Below are 17,925 nucleotides of genomic sequence, written 5' to 3' on the forward strand. Positions count from 1 at the left end.
AAGCATATGAGAATTATTCTTCTTATGTGAGTCATTGGATTCTGGCAAGGTGTAATGAGGTGAATATAATATTTGTGTTATTTTGTTTCCACGAGAAATGCCATAATCACATTTTCCCCCTTGTGTGGCCCATTTCCTGATATGGCACCAGTTTGGTCTCATAAGTTTTAGTTGAAAATCTAATTTGGAATGGGACCTTGTTGATCTTCATTTGCTATGCTTTCCCAATCCACTCATCCATCAGTACTGACTCCATGTGTAAACTAATTCCTTTTATGTGAGTTTTAATGTAGCAATCATTAGGCCAGTTCTTTAGATGTATTCTTCATCTGAACTTTCCATACTGATGTGACTCAAATAGTCATCTAGGGCTGGGGATAGAGCTCAATGATAAAATACTTTCCTTGCATGTGAATGTCCTAGGGTCAAACTCCAACACTGGAAAAAATAAATAATAGTCATCAGATTTCACAGAGATTTGTGTATATGACTATATAGAAAAGTGGAAATGTTATCTTAAAAATACTAATCTTGGTTAATTTTCCAAAGATATTTTTAGTATCTTGAATATTTAAAAAATTCTTGTTATATTTGATATTTCAACATAATAGATACCATTTTGTTGTATTTTAAAAGAGTAAATAGAAGTTTGGGGTTTTGTTTGGTTTACAAGAAATAATATAAAGCAAAAATAGGGACATCTCATTTTGGGATACAAAATTAACAAGCAATCTTGTGTGTAAATGCTCAGGAAATCCTGTGCATAACAGTGGTAGATATTGTACATATAAATAAGGTGACTCTGGCAACAGAGCAAACATCATTTAGATTTTAATACTTAGAGCTTTTTATTATATAATGCTAAACAGTACTAAGAAATATAAAATTAAAATATGTGGTAAGCATTATTATTTTATTTTATTTTAAGATTAAAAAATGACAGGGGTTAAACTGATAAATTATGAACACAGAACATTTATTTAGCTATAATTTGAGTTTTAATTAAAGACATGATTGATGATAAATGCCATCTTGCAATGTGACCCCTATAAGATCTACAGCTGTTAAATCAATAGAAAAGATTATCTCTACTGTTTACAAAGTAAAGTACAAAGAAGATAAATCATATTTAGGATCACTAGTCATGTGAATATTGTAAATTTGGCCAAAGGAGCCCTAAATACTGTAGTAAATACTCAGAAAGAAGCTCTGAGATGCCTTATATGGGAAGCCATAATTTCCAGTTTTTTAAGTTAATTTTTTAAAATATACCTTTTCACTGCATTAATCACATTTAAATTTCAAATGGAAATGGAGTTTTGGGGGGTTGATTTGAACTGGGGTTTCCTTAGAAAAGCCACCGAGACTAAGACTAACCCCATTTAAAATTCCTTGATCTGAACCCATAATTTTTTTAAAAAATGTATTCCAATCATAAAAAAAATTAAATGACAACTATATTGTAAAACAATATTTTTAGTTAAAAACGTGTGAATTATGTAAATTATATTGTTTGAAAATAACAGATTTTTTTTGTATAGTTTTAAGTAGAGGAAATTCTGTTATTTAGACATCACTACTTGTTTTCAAGAAGCCTAGCAAAAGGCAACAAGCTTAAATAGCATTGAGTGGGATTTGTGCTATAAAAAAAGATGAGATTTTCTGCATTTGGGGGCTGTTAAATCCAGGAATAAGGGACAGACGGAGGAGGCTGTACTTTCCTTTGAAGGGGTAGAGAATTAAGGTAGCTACTCATCTGTCAGGAAAGTTTAAGGCAGGGTGAATGGATTAGGTGACCTTTCAAAATTACTTCCATCCCAGGATTTATGATGTCAATATAAACCAGCAGCCCCTGATGGAAACATGGGTAGAAAGCACTGCCTCTTTCACTTGTTTCTGTTCTTCCTTGGACACAGGCAGAGTCAGGTATCTTGTTAGAGGCACTGGTCACCAACTTCACAAGCTTTGGAATCAGATAGACTAGGTTCCAAGATTCTTTGAGTTTCAGATTCTTTACTTAAAAGTCATGGGTAAACAGTGTTTGTATCATTTTATTGTTGAGAAGATTAAAAAAATGATGTACATAAGATGTACAATATGAAGTAGTTATACCACCATTGTTCTCACTAAAAATCCTCTCTGACATCAACCATTATGGTATAGAGTAAGGCCATGACAATGATTGTTTTATTTTATTTATTCTTATTAATACTATAAAGCTATTTTATGGTCACAGAATAATTTATAGGAAAGTGCAGAGATATCTCATACACAGCCTCTCCCCCATACACCTATCTGATCCTATTAGGAAGATATATTTGTTACAGTTAATGTCATAACCACCCAAGTCCACAGTGTAAATCAGAGGTCACTCTGCACTGTACATTCTATGAATTTGGACCCATTGTTATATGCATCCTCCAGCATAATATATAGAATATTTTCCCTGCACTGGAAATCCTTTGTGCTCACCTATTCCATCTCCTTTGTATTTGCTGTTCCTCCCACCACCTTTGCCTTCAGTAAAAGCTTTACCTGAGTTTTAGCAAGAGAAAATTTTAACTTTTAGATTTCATCACTAGATACAGACAGTGTGGATTCTGCAGATTTGTTAAGAGAAGATGAAGTGGTCAACTCTGCAAAAAACTGAAGCACTGGAAAATGAGCTAAATATCAATAAAATGCAATTTTATGTATTTCTTAAAAGGATTTGTGATGAGGTTTAGGGACACTGAAAAGTGTTGTAGTATAAGCAGATAAAATTTGTTCAAAAGTGTGCTTTCAAACATTTTACTTAATACCTTTTTTTGAGTTTTGGTACTGCTTAAATGCAGTTATATAAATAACATGCTCTGGTTTCAAAGTTCCATTTTTCATACCAAATGTGTGAAAAAAAGAGTCACTGTGTTTGGATCCTTATTGCATTCCTTTAACCAATTCACCTTTTCATTCAACAAAAATCAAGTGTCAGAAATGAAGGTGACTTTTGTGTCCAGATGATATGGTCAATGGTAGTGTTACTGAGGAAAGAGAAGAGATTTCCCAGTATAGACTGTGATATAGGAAAAGTCTGTAGAGAATAACCATGGAAAAAGACCGGCAAAGGATAACACCTATGATAATAACCTTATCTCTTTGGTATTCTTTGAAAAGGATAGAAATGCACATAAGACCAGGATGGCATAAAAACTACAAGATACAACCTTTGGCAAATGTGATGTTGAACTCTCGTTTGAGTGTGATTCTCCCCACTGTGTGATCTGATAGTCAACATTTTAAAGACAATGCTAGGCAAATTTTTTAAATGATTAGGAAAATCCCTGTAAGTTGTGTTGTGAGTGGTAGCTGTGATGACTAGAATCTCCAAACTGTTCCAAAAGTTATAAAATACTCTGTTTTATGGCAATGAACACTGCAATGCCAGTGGACACAGGGGTAGAATCCCACTGGAGCAGTCTGCTTTGAGACCTCTTTATTCTGACTGTTGTCCAACTCATGCATCGACTCAGAAATAGGTATAATATGTAAATTTGGAAAGCAATGTCAAAAAATTCTGCCAAACTTCCCATAAAAGTTACCCCTTTTCCATCTTTAGAGTACTTTTCAACTTATCTCTGGATAATTTTTTACTACAGTGATAACTATGACTGATTTCCTGCAGTTTTAGCCATTCTGGGGCTTAGAACAGGTAGAGTTTAACTTCTTTTCCAATAGCTACTGTTATGTTGTTGATTCTGAGACACAAAACAGCATGGTCACCATGAAATTGAGGAGGTGGATGCTCTGCTGGTGCTACTGAAGCTGCTCGGCAGGGTCTTAGCCTGGCTGCTGTGCGGTCACAACAGCATGGGGCCACAACAGCACAACCCCCAACAACTGCCCGCCTTAGACACCTGCACCCAAGTCCTAAGCACCTGTGGCCATGAGCCCCCAGCACAGAGTTTTATTCATTTTAGAAAGTTTGTAAGACTATTTATGCAGACATATGCAAGTGTCTTCTAAATATGCTATGATGAGAATGTTACTATTGAAAGGACCATAATGTTGGGGATGCAAATCAAGTCAAGATGGCGCCTGGCAGTTTGCCAGGAGGAGTGGTTTGTGAAGCAACGCCAGCGAGCCATTAAGATGATGAGGATTCCTTATTGGCTGACTGCTGTATCTAGATGATGTTAATTGAGTCAAGCTCTGTGTAATCAGTTAGGTATATATACCTCTGCTGTTCCGCAATAAAGCGGCTCCTTCTACCTTGGGTGCCCGCTCAGTTCCCGCTGAGTTTCCCTGCAATAAAGAAGTTCCCATTTCAACCTTCAAGTCGCTTGTCACCTCCCGGTTATTTGTGCCCAACCGGACTGCGGCACCATAAGTCTGATATTTATTCTGTCTTATCAGATTTTTATTATAGCTCATTAAAATAAAAAGGAACAAATTTCCTTTTATTTCTTTTCTTGCTACCGTTACTGTTCATTCAGGATTCTGTAATCAATGATATATCATCAAGTACATCAATAACTCTATAGATATAAAGATAAAATCAAATATGAAAGTTCTACAAATAAATGTGAACTATTTAAAGGCAGACAGAGATTTCTAGTGTTGTTTTAAATAATCTCATTCATTTCCTGTTTATAGGCATATTTCTCTCTAGTCATCAGTATCTATAAACTTTTTAAATTTTAGATAGACATAATACCTTTATTTAATTAATTTATTTATTTTTATGTGGTGCTGAGGATCAAATTCAATACCTCACACATGGTAGGCAAGTACTCTACTGAGCCACAACCCCAGCCCCATCATCAACATTTTTTATCTTTATTTTTCACTTTATAACTTTGTCAAACATTCTCCTCTCATCTACTGACAGAAACACACATTTTCTTGCCTTTATTTGCCACTAATAATGCCTCATTCTGAAAATATAATAATCATATTGATAAAATCAGTGTTAAGGGGGGAAAAACAGGTCTCAGTTACCAAGGCCTGTCTCCTTCACCTTTAATAGATCTGACTAATGTTTGTTCTCTGCTCATTCCAGGTGTCATGGTAAAGAAGCAAAACAAGTTATCTGTGTTCCCATGGCACATTTTACCTCTTTCATTATTTTCACACCTGCTCGTATTTCTGCTGAGTATACCATAAGCCACTGAAGGACAAAACTTTTGTTAATTTTTTGTGTTTGTATTTCTAGTACCTGAATAGCATCAGCTTTCGAGTGAACTCAATGAATGAGGCAACATTGAACTAAAGGACTTTGTCTTCTAGAATTACCAAATAGGTATCAAAAACATAATAAAAAGATGCTCAGTTTTTTGTTCTCTGCTGGATCATTGGCCTTATTTCCTTTTAATTGATGCCTATAATTTTTAAAAAAATTAAAAACAAAAATGAGAGGATAGCAGTCATCAATTGTTTAACTTTGACTTATAAGTTAATTGTATCATTTAATACATTTGGAATAATTATCACATCATTTGTGTCCGGAGTACCTTGTACTTTCTGAGTTTCTGTTTGTTTGTTTTAAATAAACTCCAAGCAAATACTGTGTATCTGCATCTTTATTGATTTTTAATTTGCAAAAATATATGTTCTTTATGCAATACAGATAATTCATCAAGTGGTCTTTTTGATGTTCCTCTATTTGTTATTTCTCAAATAATCATATCATTATTGCTGTTTTCACAGTAAGAGCTAACATACGGAAGAAAGCCTCATGAATTCAACTGATAATAAAAGAACTGATGAAAAATAAAACAAAAAAAATTCTGTCAGTCACCTCAAAAATGTCACCCCCAGGAAAATAAGACTGAGTATGTAGCATGTACTGCATATATCTGTCTACATCCCTTGGGCTAAGAAAGTCTTATTTATGTCTTTCACAGCTCTGGTTTACTGATCTTCTCTGAACCTCTTGACTGTCAATATTTTTTGAGGGGGAGGGGAGCATTTTTTTCTTTTTCCAAACTCAAAGAAAAATACAAGCTTGTTTTCTCCTTCCCTCTAGGATATAAAAGAAGAAAAACAGCAGTTGAAAGAAAATACTTTTAAAAAGCATCTGCCATAAAAAGAGGAAGCAGACACATAATGGAAAGAATTCAAATGTTTGCTTATTTTATGAGAAAGTTAATGCCTCAGAATGTAAATTGCCTTCACCAAAGTACTATTATTGTATTTATTATAAAGATGGATTCTCTTCTATCCAAAAAAAGAAAAAAGAAAAAAGAAAATTCCAGCATCTTAAAAGGTTGTATGGAATAGAATGCCCTTCTATATATTCATAAGAACTTGAGTTCCAGTTTCAGAAACAGATGATAGCAACTTTGCCACATTTAGTCTCAACATTGTCTTTTGTTTTCCCCTGCCATTCCAAACCAGTTAAGATTGTGGAATTGCCAGCATGACATCATAACCAACTGTCAAAGCAACTTTATATTGCGCACACACAGATTCATTCCATATGCCAATTTATTTTTGGTTCACACACAACAAATATTATTTATAAGCTCTATCCATCCTAAGTTAATATAGTGTCTCCCTATTAATTCTATTTTTATAATGCTTTGACAGATCTGTATAATCAGGAGAATTGAGCCTGTGTATTCTGCTGCCTTAAAAAAGGTAATTTCTGGTTCCAAAAATCAGAAAGTTAGAAAAAAAATTCCAGATAAATACCCATGAATCTGCCATGCAGAATAACAGGCACACCCATGCTTCTATTGTTTGGAACTTCCACGCTTTGCTAACCAACCAGAATTCCCTGAGTTGTGCATTTATATACAATATACTCTGAATTCAAAATGTGTTCTCCACCCACCCCCTCAACTAGGTTTAAAATGTTGTGAAGATGGAGAGAAGCTCTGTGCTTTAAAACAATAAAGCTTTTTGAGTTTACTCTTTTGTATCAATCCATCATATCATGAGGATATTTTCACATTCTTAACAATAACCTAAAATATACAAGTTAAGGTATTGCATTTGAGTACATTTTCATCTTATGCATAAGTGTACACTCTGAATAAAATCAAATTACATGGTTTAGATAAGAAAAATTACTGCACCAGGAAAAATTTTAAGTCTTGCTATGATTTCTTAATCCTAGACTGTACTTGTTAACAAAAGTTAGAGTTCAAATTCTCCTAATAGCTTGTGTGAAAAAGAAAAAGCACAAAACTACAGTAGCATTTCTATTGAATACTTTAGTTTTAATGAACCAAAGACTATCCTAAGTTTACTTGTCTCTATCTCCCCAAATATCTGCTTATAAATTTCAAGAATAAATTCCAATGACAGAGGAATAATTACAGCTGAATTGGAACTCAGTACCTGTTGAAATAACTTTTAGGGTTTAATGACCTAATGAGATAATAGCTTTCATGGCAGAAAATTAGCATCTTAGCCAGGAGTATAATGAGCTTAATAAGATTCTCAAATGCCTCCAAAAAACAAAGAGCATCTTGCTCTGGTTGTTATAATAATAATAATAATAATAATAATATTCTAATTGTATTCTAATAATAATTATATAATAATAAAAATTATTATATAATTATATAATTATTATAATTGTATTCTAATAATAATTATATTCTAATTATTATTGTTATTATTAAAGGATTATTCTGAATATTATTGGTAGAAAGCTAACAATCAAATAATAAATGCATGGATAATTATATGTGGTATAGTAAGAGGCATGAAAACTGTCAGGTGAATATTGTCCTCAATTTGCAATCCAGATAATACTAATGTTTTCATTTTTTGAAAAGCATATAAGAAATTTTCCAATAAAGTTCCTTCATATAGAAGCTCCTTTGCAACAATGACCTCAGTAAATTAAAAAAGTAGACAAAGCAGTCTGATGTGTTTTAGTCTATTGTAGTTTAAATTTGAGTAAGGTAGTCTTTGAAATAATAATTTGTTTTAAAGCATCATGCATGACAAAATTATAAAGCCAGACAATAAAGGTGAAAAAACACAACATTAGCAGAATCAGTAAGTATACGTGGGAAAATTCAATTCTAACACAGTTGTAAGACATATAGTCTATATTTAGATTACTTACTTATTTGGAAAACTGATAAGATTAGAAAAAATAATATTTCCTCTTGCCATCAGTGCTATCATATTTGGTTCTCTGAAGTGGCCATTAGTTTACATCTCATTAACAGTTCCATACAGAAGCATCAGGGTTGGAATGCTAATAGATGCCTGTCTGTCTCACAATACCTATTAAAGCAATCCACACAACTTTAATGTGGTGTAACTTCTAATTAATTTTTTAAGGTCAGGCTGTCACATTGCAGTCAACAGTTGTATTGTCAAGCCTTCCAGCTTATGAATAAACATCTAGAAAAATTGTATTCTAAGCCACTCTTAGGCTTGGTAGTGGGCTACAGCCATGGCTTGACATACCTTCTTCTCTCAAGAAACATATTTGTTAGTATTTTATAATAATATCATATACAGAACAACATATGAAATCATAATATATTTCAGTCCAATTCTCCGTTTTTATAGTATATAAGATTTAATAACAATTTAGTCATATTGATTTTGTGCTGTTTTTAATTTAAAAAAAGAGCAGAACAAAATTTATTACTATATTGCACAACTTTCTCATAGATTGCTTAGTATACTTTAGTAAATGTGTTTTTCTATACAAGTATGTAGTCAGGAGGGAAAATAATAATATACATATTTATACTTACATATATATTAATTCAAGTTTAAAGACAATTGACATCTCTAAGTGTAGTGGCAAAATAATTTTCTCTAATTTTTTGGAAAATAATGATTAAGAACATGTTTAGAAATTAAGTATGAATAACATATTATATAAATATGTGATATGATAAAAATCTATATAACAGAGTGTTTTCAAAAAATTTGTGGCTGTAATCACCTATGCAAAAAGTAGTCTCCCACACCAAACTGTGTAAGTAGCCTCTGAAATGTGAAAAATAATTTTGTGGTGAGTAGTAAAGTGTTTATTTCCCTGAAAAATATGCCAAAAAACACATAGCAATAAAATGTATCTTCTGCAAAATAACAATATGTTTGTAACAATAATCCAAATGTTACTATATATGTGTATATATGTATACTTACATTATGTATATATAAATATATAAACACACTAGATTTACAGATATATGTATATCAGGGCTTTTTCCTTTTGGAGCACAATAGATTTATTAATTTGTTATTTATTTTTTATAAATAGTTTTATTGGATAACAGCTATGCTCATTCCCATACACATTCTCATCAATGTTTGCTCTCTTTCTACAACAGTGAAGTTGATTAGCTGGGACAGAAACTGTATGGTCCACAACACTGAAATATTCCCTATTTTAAAATGTTGAGAGTTGAGGTGAGTTTTCCATTAAATAAGAAATATTGATATGATATGGCATACAAAGAACTTGAAAGTGGCACACACTATCTCTTCATGTTAGTGGCCTCCCAGAAACTTGGTTCTGATAGTGATTTCAAAATTCAATGCCCAAAGTCAAATAGCATGTATGAGCAGAGTCAAGCCCCAGAAAGCACAGCTGCATTCATCCGAACAAGACCAGTCCAGACCCCTTGGAGTACTACAGGCTACTAAGCAATGGCCACCCAGCCTGAGCTTTGAACCTAGCACAGGTCTATCTTAATTCCCAGCCTCTTCCATCCTGGAATGTGTATACCAAATCACTTCTACAAATGTCTACTCACCAAGTATACACATATTTTCCCATCAAATATTAAAGTTCTTTATATGGGAGTCTTATTTGAGGGACCCTTACTTGATTTTTTGAGAGATTCCAACTGTTATGTTTCAAAATATGTAATTTCAATTGTGCATATTAAATAATGTCAAAACTAAATTTGTCGAAATTTTATGTGCAATGAATAAAAGTGGCACATTGTGATACTAGTAATTCTTTGTTAGTAACATTTGTAAGTCCTAGGACTGCATCATTAGGTTTAGACATATTGTAATATAGAGTACATGAACCATTTACCAAGTCTTACATACTAAAAACTGCTTTGTAAAATAATTGTATTGTTTATATGGCCTAAGTGAGCAGAAAAATTAAGGTTTGTTATTATGAAAAATGGAAAACAAAATAATTCAGATAAATATTTTTACTCGGTGTGGACAAATTGTAAAACTTTTATTTCACAAATACAGAATCTGTCAATGTTCTATTCAATGTAAGAGAATTATTTCAGGTCTAAAGGGATTCTCATCTTTGGTCAAAAATACATTTTAAATGTATAACAGTGAGTAAAACATTTTGAATGTTGTAGTTTCTTCAGTATCTGAGAATACAGTGAGTGAAAACAACAACAATAAGAGCAAACTATTTAAATTTAAACACTGAGAATGTTGTGGTTCATAATGAGCATAAGTTTTAGCCAACCCTTAGATCCAGAGGAAAAAATTCAATATTTACAAAAACTCCATGGTTTCTCTGAAGAAGAGATATTGTCCGTGAAGCAGAAACCATGACAAATCTCTGCAAGATCAAGAACAGATAGAATTGGATTTTAGAAGGAAATCTCAGTCCAGACACATGAAATTTTGAAAAGTATAGCAAACATTGTGACAGAGGTGTGCCTCTATTCATCCAAGTAGCTAAAACCTGTCAAGTTTATAATCAATGTATATAAGCGTATATTATAAAATATACATATAAAGAGAGAGATACATGTGTATACAATTTTAAAAAATCATGATCAGATGGGTAGTAAGTAATAGAGGGAGAGATAAAAGAAAGTGGAAGAAAATAAGACTATATTTTATTGGAGGTATATCAAGTGATACTATTTAAGAAAAGTCATTGAAGTTGCAATATTCAATTTATATTTGTATATAATGATGAGTTTCTACATTCTGCAATGTTAAAGTTTGCCAAATAGTTTGGAGTAATCATCCCTTAAAAAAATAAAACATTTTTACATCACAAGTACATTTAAGTATGTATGTGTGGAGGAGGGGGTATCAATGGGCATCTTACAAGGGAATAAAGGATTGTGAGGTACATGTCCCTGCAATACAGTTGTACACATAGTATATGCAGGACTTTATACTGCTTTGTCCCAACAGGGTTTGACTATGTATAGCAGATGGCAGTCAGGTTAATGAGCTGAAAATATTTTTGAACATAACACATGAAATTAGGCAGAGGGAAATAATTGGAGAGAAACTTGTTAATTCTATAAACTTTGGACAGGAAGCTAAAGTGCTTAATTCTAGCAGTAATTAAACATAAAATAGCAGATTTTTTAAAAAGATAAAAATACAGCTTCTTATAATTCAAACTTTTATTGGATTAAGGTGATTCAGGATTTTCAGTGGCCAGTCTCAGCCATTTTCAGAGGAAGATAACATTACTAAGAACCTAAAATAAATTTTAATTTTTTAAATTAATATTTCTGATACATAATAAAGTAAGCCAGGTTGCTGTAATCATAAAAGAGAAAATTTGAAGAGACTACATCAGTGATTTTATTATGAACTGCTAATAAAATAATAGTCATAGATTTATGGTAACTACTATATATATTAGAGATAGAAAAGATTGCTATAAGAATTTTATCAGAGAATTGCAAAATAAGGAAAAGGATATTTGTGGTCTGAGAAATACAATGATTAAAATTAAGTATTTATAGAATTGTCTGCAGAATATTACAGTAGCCAAAAGGAGAATTATAATTAAAAGGCACAAAGAAAAATAATATCAAGAATGAAACACAGAGAAGATAGGATGGGAAACACTGAAAATAACAACAGAAACATGATATATGGTGAGAAGTCTTAGAAGTGAGTAATCAGCATCAAGAAAATAAAATAAAAAAAAACAGAATGAGGCAGAAGCAATGCTCAGAGATAATAGCAGGTTAATTATCAACAATGAAGAAAGACATCAACCCATGCCTCTGAAAAGCTCTAAAATCACTGAAAGAAAAACTTACCATGCACTTCACAGTAAATACTCAAAAACCTAACTCAAATATCATAAAACTAAGAGAGGAAGTCATAACAACAGAGCAACAATAAGATTGAAATTTGAATTCTTCACAGAAAAAGGAGGCTGAAAACAAAGAGGGGGCAGGAGAAGGAGAAAGGAGAGGAGAAAAGAATGCACAGCACAAGGAATGTGTTGAATAATTGCCAACCAGAATTTTACCTCTAACTAATAGCCCACTTACAATTCTATATCTAGAATAATACTTCCAAAAAAGAAGCTTAAAATATTTTCAAAGAAAGAAAAACTGAGAAAAATTTTATTAAGAGACATGCACTAAATAAAATATTGAAGATTTCTTTTCCTCGGGCAAACACCAAAGGACTGAGATGGAAAATGTAGACAGAAAATCAAATGAAGATAAATATGAAAAGAGAATACATAAGGATAACTGTAAAGAAATATTAACTATCTGAAATACAAAACAATATTGTTCAAGTGGATTGAAGAAGATGAAAAATTATGTGTGATATATATGTACTTATACATTTATATAAAGAAACAAAATTATTATTTACATACATGTAAAGAAAATGTGACCCCCACTATAGTAACATTGAGAAAAGCAATGTGGCCAAATGCATATTTTGGAGAAAAGAGGAATAAATTAATGAGAAAATCTTGAACCAAAACTATGAGAATTCCAAGAATAAAAGACAAAGGTACATCAATACAGACATGTTAGAATATTTTTAGTAATAAATAATCCAACCAGATAAAAAAAGAAAAAGAAAAATGCACATCCCTTTCATATATGCACAAAAGTTACCAAAATTGCCCACATTTTGAAACATATAGCATATATCCCCAAATAACAGATTTGAATTATACAAAGTGTCACAGAAGAACAAAGTTAGAAATCATAAAACCATTATTAAATTCTACATGACTCCAAGGATAAATTCACATAGAAGAGGAAAGAATTTAACTAAATAAAATATATATATATATATATATATATATATATATAAATTTCTGAGATGAGGCTAAAGCTATATTAAAACAAAATTCAGTCCTAAATATTTTTAACTAGACAAAAATCTCCCAATAAATTATATAACCTTACATATGAAGGAAATAAGAAAATGACAACAAAGAGAACTCAGAGATTAGAAGGAAGAAAGCATATAGTTTTGGTCAGCTTCAATCAATTTGAAAGTGGAAAATAAATACAAATATTTACCAAAAGTTTCAACTTTTAAAACTGACACAGAGTTGAATTAAGATTGCAGAAAAATTATTAAAAATAATTTGTTTGTTGTTAATATTTTTCCATATAGAAAAAATTCAGGCAGATAGTTCCAGTACACTGTACCAGATATTTAGGAAAAAAGTAAGACAAATATGCCATGAATTCTTATGGATAAATGAAGAAATTTGGCCATGTTTCAGATTCTTGTATGAGAACATCATAGTTTTAATATCAGAAATTGACATAGACATTACAAGGAAGAAAAATTGTATCAAATTTCTTATGATACATGAATGCAGAATTCCCAAAGCAAATACTAGCAAATTCGACAATATTAAAACACATACTACAACATATTGAAGTTAGACTCCGGAAATTAAAGTTATCCTATTTTTATAAACTAAGCATAATTAAAAATAAAGTTACATGAAAAGAAGGAAAGGTATGGATATATAAATGATTCAAATTAATAATTTCTTAAGATTAAAATCTTGATACACTAAATTATGGGACCTATTATTTAATCTTAAGTATGCACCAAAAATTCCTAAAAACTGGAAAAAAATACGAATTTTTAATGTTTCAATGTTTCCCTCTATCCTAAAAGAAACGTATTTTTATTACCTGTATTCAATACTGAAGTAAATGCTCTAAATTATTTAATAGTAGAATAGTAACACCAATCATCCTTACTTTAAAGGGAAGTGTGAGGAAGATAAAATTTCAACTCTTCCTCCTTATAAAATATGTCAAGAATGTAAAATTTATTAGGTGTTTTAAACGAGTGAAATGAAATAGACTAACTGCACAGAATAAAAATCATGTAGGGCTGGGGTTGTAGCTCAAGTGGTAGAGTGTTCAACTAGCATGTGTAAGGCACTGGGTTTGTTCCTCAGCATCACATAGAAATAAAATAAAGATACTGTGCCCACCTGAAAAACAAAAAATAAATTTAAAAAATCATGGTAAATATGGGAAAATACTTTAAACTGTTCCTAACTATACAATTGACAAATTGACAAGAAATATAGACATTATGCTGGAAATCAAAAAGTAAAATATATATATATATATATATATATATATATATATATATATGCAAAATTCAAGCTGTTATTCTCAGATTACAAAATTATGTTTAAAATCCAATAGCATACATATCACCTATTAAAATTATTAAGTGAATATATGAAGACCTTTGAATAAAAAATCAATGTGTAGAAAGAAACCATCTACTACATTTTAGCAGTTGTATATGCATGTTTACACACATATTTTCACATACATGCATATTTATATATAGTAAGTTTTTTGCATACGAATAGTATATGGGTCACTTAAATAGGATTCTATTCCTAACAGTTGCTGCTCAACATGGGGATTGTTCAAGAAAGTGGTCTTGGTTTCTTAGTTTTGATGGTGTAGACTTCTTCATTCCACTTAGATGTAACTATGGACATAGATGTTACATCCTGAATTTTCCTATCTGGAGTGGGCAAAATTCTTCCTACTTTATTATTATTTATTGGTTTCTTTGGGAGTTATTGAGTCTATCTTATAGCTTATTTATTTCCTGCATATTTTCATACCATATTGTGGATAGTACACAAGCTGTCAGTGGTTTGTCTCTTTTTGATTATGTTTTGGGATTCTTGGGTATACTTTGTCACCTGATAATTTTATTTAATAAACACTGTCTGTGGGATTGTGGTTTTACTATTCTACTTTCTCTCATTGTGTCCATGTGAAATTCAGAAATATCCAAGATCCTTGCCCCTGCATCCTTCTATCCATGATCTCCTGCTGGGGAAAAAAGTGCACTTTTAAAAATAGATCTATATAGTCCAGTAAAGTGGTCTTTGGCCATGTGTGAATATTTATGCTTAAATTTAAATTAGATAATATTAAAACACAAATTTTGTTTCATGCTAGTCAAAATCAAGGGCTGATTGGCTACTTGAAGCTAGTGAAGATCCACTGGGTTTAAGAGGTATGGAACATTCCCATTATCACAGAAAGTTCTATTGGTTGAAGAAAAGCAGTTGTAAAAAAATTTCTAACCTTATTATTGGTTTTACTGTAGATATTTGGTCTATTTTATTTTACAGATTTAAAACCACCAAAAAAAATGTATGTACTTGACTTTTCGAAGGAAGAGTTTAATTCATATCTTCTTCATACTATGCTTTCAAGTAGAGATGATCAGTTTTACTGTTATTACTATACAGAACAGATAAAATACCAGGGATAAGTCCACAGAATTTAATCAGAGATATTGGTTGACCTTGATCTTTAATTGCATATTTAAAATGATGTACTCTTCTCATTCTACTCTGAAATTGACAGTACAGTAAACCAAAACTTGATACATTTCAAAATAAGGTCCAATTGCTTACCATCAATTCTGTTGTTTAAAGAACAAAATATGCTGGCATGTCCTTTGAACAAAGAACAACTCAAGGAAAGTATGCAGTGGCCTTATTCAGAATAAATATTACTTTAACCTCCCTCCTTACCCCTCCTTTGCAACAGCAGCTTAAAATTTATAACTTAGTTTGCTAATTTAAATTTCTTTATAGCAAGAAGTTCCCCTAGAGTCTGGCAGTCTCAGGTATATGAAAAAAATTGGAGTTTAGAAACATGCAAATCTAAGGACTTGATCCTGGATGTTGGCAACCCACTTAAAATGCACCAAGTCCCTAAGGCCATTCTTGAAAGAATTGATGATGCGTTCAAAGTCAGTGTTACCAATTCTGAGGTCACATTTTCATAAGATATTCAATTAAGTATTCCAAGGTGTTCTTTTTAAAGTTTATTTGAGGGTTCTTTTTTAAAATGTTCAAATATTAGAAAAATGTCATCTTCTCCAACTTATAGCATTCAAGAAAAATAATTTTTGTTAGTATTATTTTTATATTTGATTATGTGAAGCCTTTAAGGTAATTTTCATTCACTATTCACCTAGAATATGTATATGCATAGATAGTGTGGTATATTCTATGCATGTCCCTAGTCCTGCACTTATGATGGTAAAAAAAAAAAAACCTGTAGCATTATAGGGGTAATATTAGTGCAGCAATACATTAGGAATAAAAGGATTTCCTGTGGGAATTTAGCAAGGTACTTCATTCTAGAACAAAAACTTTTTTTTTTCAAAACCAATCTTCTATAATACTTGAGATAATGATTACTAAGGAAAAAAATCAGAATTTGACTAATGTCTTCAGAAAGGTAAAGGTTAATTGATACATGTTGTGTTTCTTTTCAATACATAATAGAGGTAAATTTTTAAACCATTTTAACTGGAGCAAGACTTTATAGCAAAATGTGGTTTTGAATATTTCAGGGCATCATTAAAAAGAACACCTTGTTTCTTTTGCTTTTTGTTATGATAATCTGTTTAAATATGGTGAGAACCAACATAATTTTTAAATTATAATTATCCATCTCAGATGATAAATTTCCACTGAATATGTTTAACAAATAGAAATGTAAGGACTAGAACAATACTTTTAGTCTCTACAAAAAGGGCTGTTTCTCAAGTGCTTGATAAATAGTGAATGAAGGAATGTTGAAGACAGCAATCATATAATAATCAAATATCCCTGGTCAAATCTATTGACAGTCTACAAACAAGTTACTGCTTTATTATTAGTATTACTGTTTAGGACAAACTAAAACTGGCATAAAATCAAAGAATTACAAAGAATATAATTAATAATATTTGTTAAGTTGCTTTTAAAAATGAAGAGATACAATAGAAAAGGTAGATTATTATAATTAAATACATGACAAATTTTAATGTTGCACTGGCAAATTGTACTAAAAATATTCATTAATGTGTGGACATTTGCGGGGAAAAACTAAAGTTAAAAATTAGCTGCTATTGTCAGGATGTCTTATTTTCAAATATGGGTTTCTCAGTCACAGATGGAGTATTCCTATAACTGTCATGAAATGAGCAAGTGTTCTTTCATATCTTTGTACTTGGGCTCTTTTTCCTTAGAAAGCTAAAATAAAAAAATGTGAACATTTTTAAAATGAAATAGTGCCATTAATATAGTCTTAAGGATTTTTTTCTATGTTGCTATTTGAAATGTATAATTATAAATAAAAATATTTTCTTTCTTTCTCCTCTCCATATATTATTTTACTTAATGTCAGACTCACTAATTTTTTTAAAAAAAAGCCTTAAATAAAGAAAAATCTCTTGAACATAGATGCAAAAATCCTCAATAAAATTCTGGCGAATCGGATACAAAGGCACATCAAAAAAATTGTGCACCATGATCAAGTAGGATTCATCCCTGGGATGCAAGGATGGTTCAATATACGGAAATCAATAAATGTTATTCACCACATCAATAGACTTAAAAATAAGAACCATATGATCATCTCAATAGACGCAGAAAAAGCTTTCGACAAAGTACAGCATCCCTTTATGTTCAAAACATTAGAAAAACTAGGGATAACAGGAACTTACCTCGACATTGTAAAAGCTATCTATGCTAAGCCTCAGGCTAGCATCATTCTCAATGGAGAAAAATTGAAGGCATTCCCCCTAAAATCTGGAACAAGACAGGGATGCCCTCTATCACCACTTCTATTCAATATAGTTCTCGAAACACTGGCCAGAGCAATTAGACAGACGAAAGAAATTAAAGGCATAAAAATAGGAAAGGAAGAACTTAAATTATCACTATTTGCAGATGAC

General features: G+C 31.3%; 1 pseudogene; it reads right to left on the reverse strand.

The window, feature by feature from the left end:
- Window positions 1-2,967: 2,967 nt before the first annotated feature.
- LOC124103733 (integral membrane protein GPR180-like) lies at window positions 2,968-6,709 on the reverse strand (annotated as a pseudogene).
- Between the last annotated feature and the right edge of the window lie 11,216 nt (window positions 6,710-17,925).

Source organism: Marmota monax, unplaced genomic scaffold (genome assembly GCF_021218885.2).
Source record: "Marmota monax isolate L192 unplaced genomic scaffold, Marmota_monax_Labrador192_F-V1.1 WCK01_AAM20220418_F8-fsc00006, whole genome shotgun sequence".
In the NCBI taxonomy this organism is placed as follows: Eukaryota; Metazoa; Chordata; class Mammalia; order Rodentia; family Sciuridae; genus Marmota; species Marmota monax.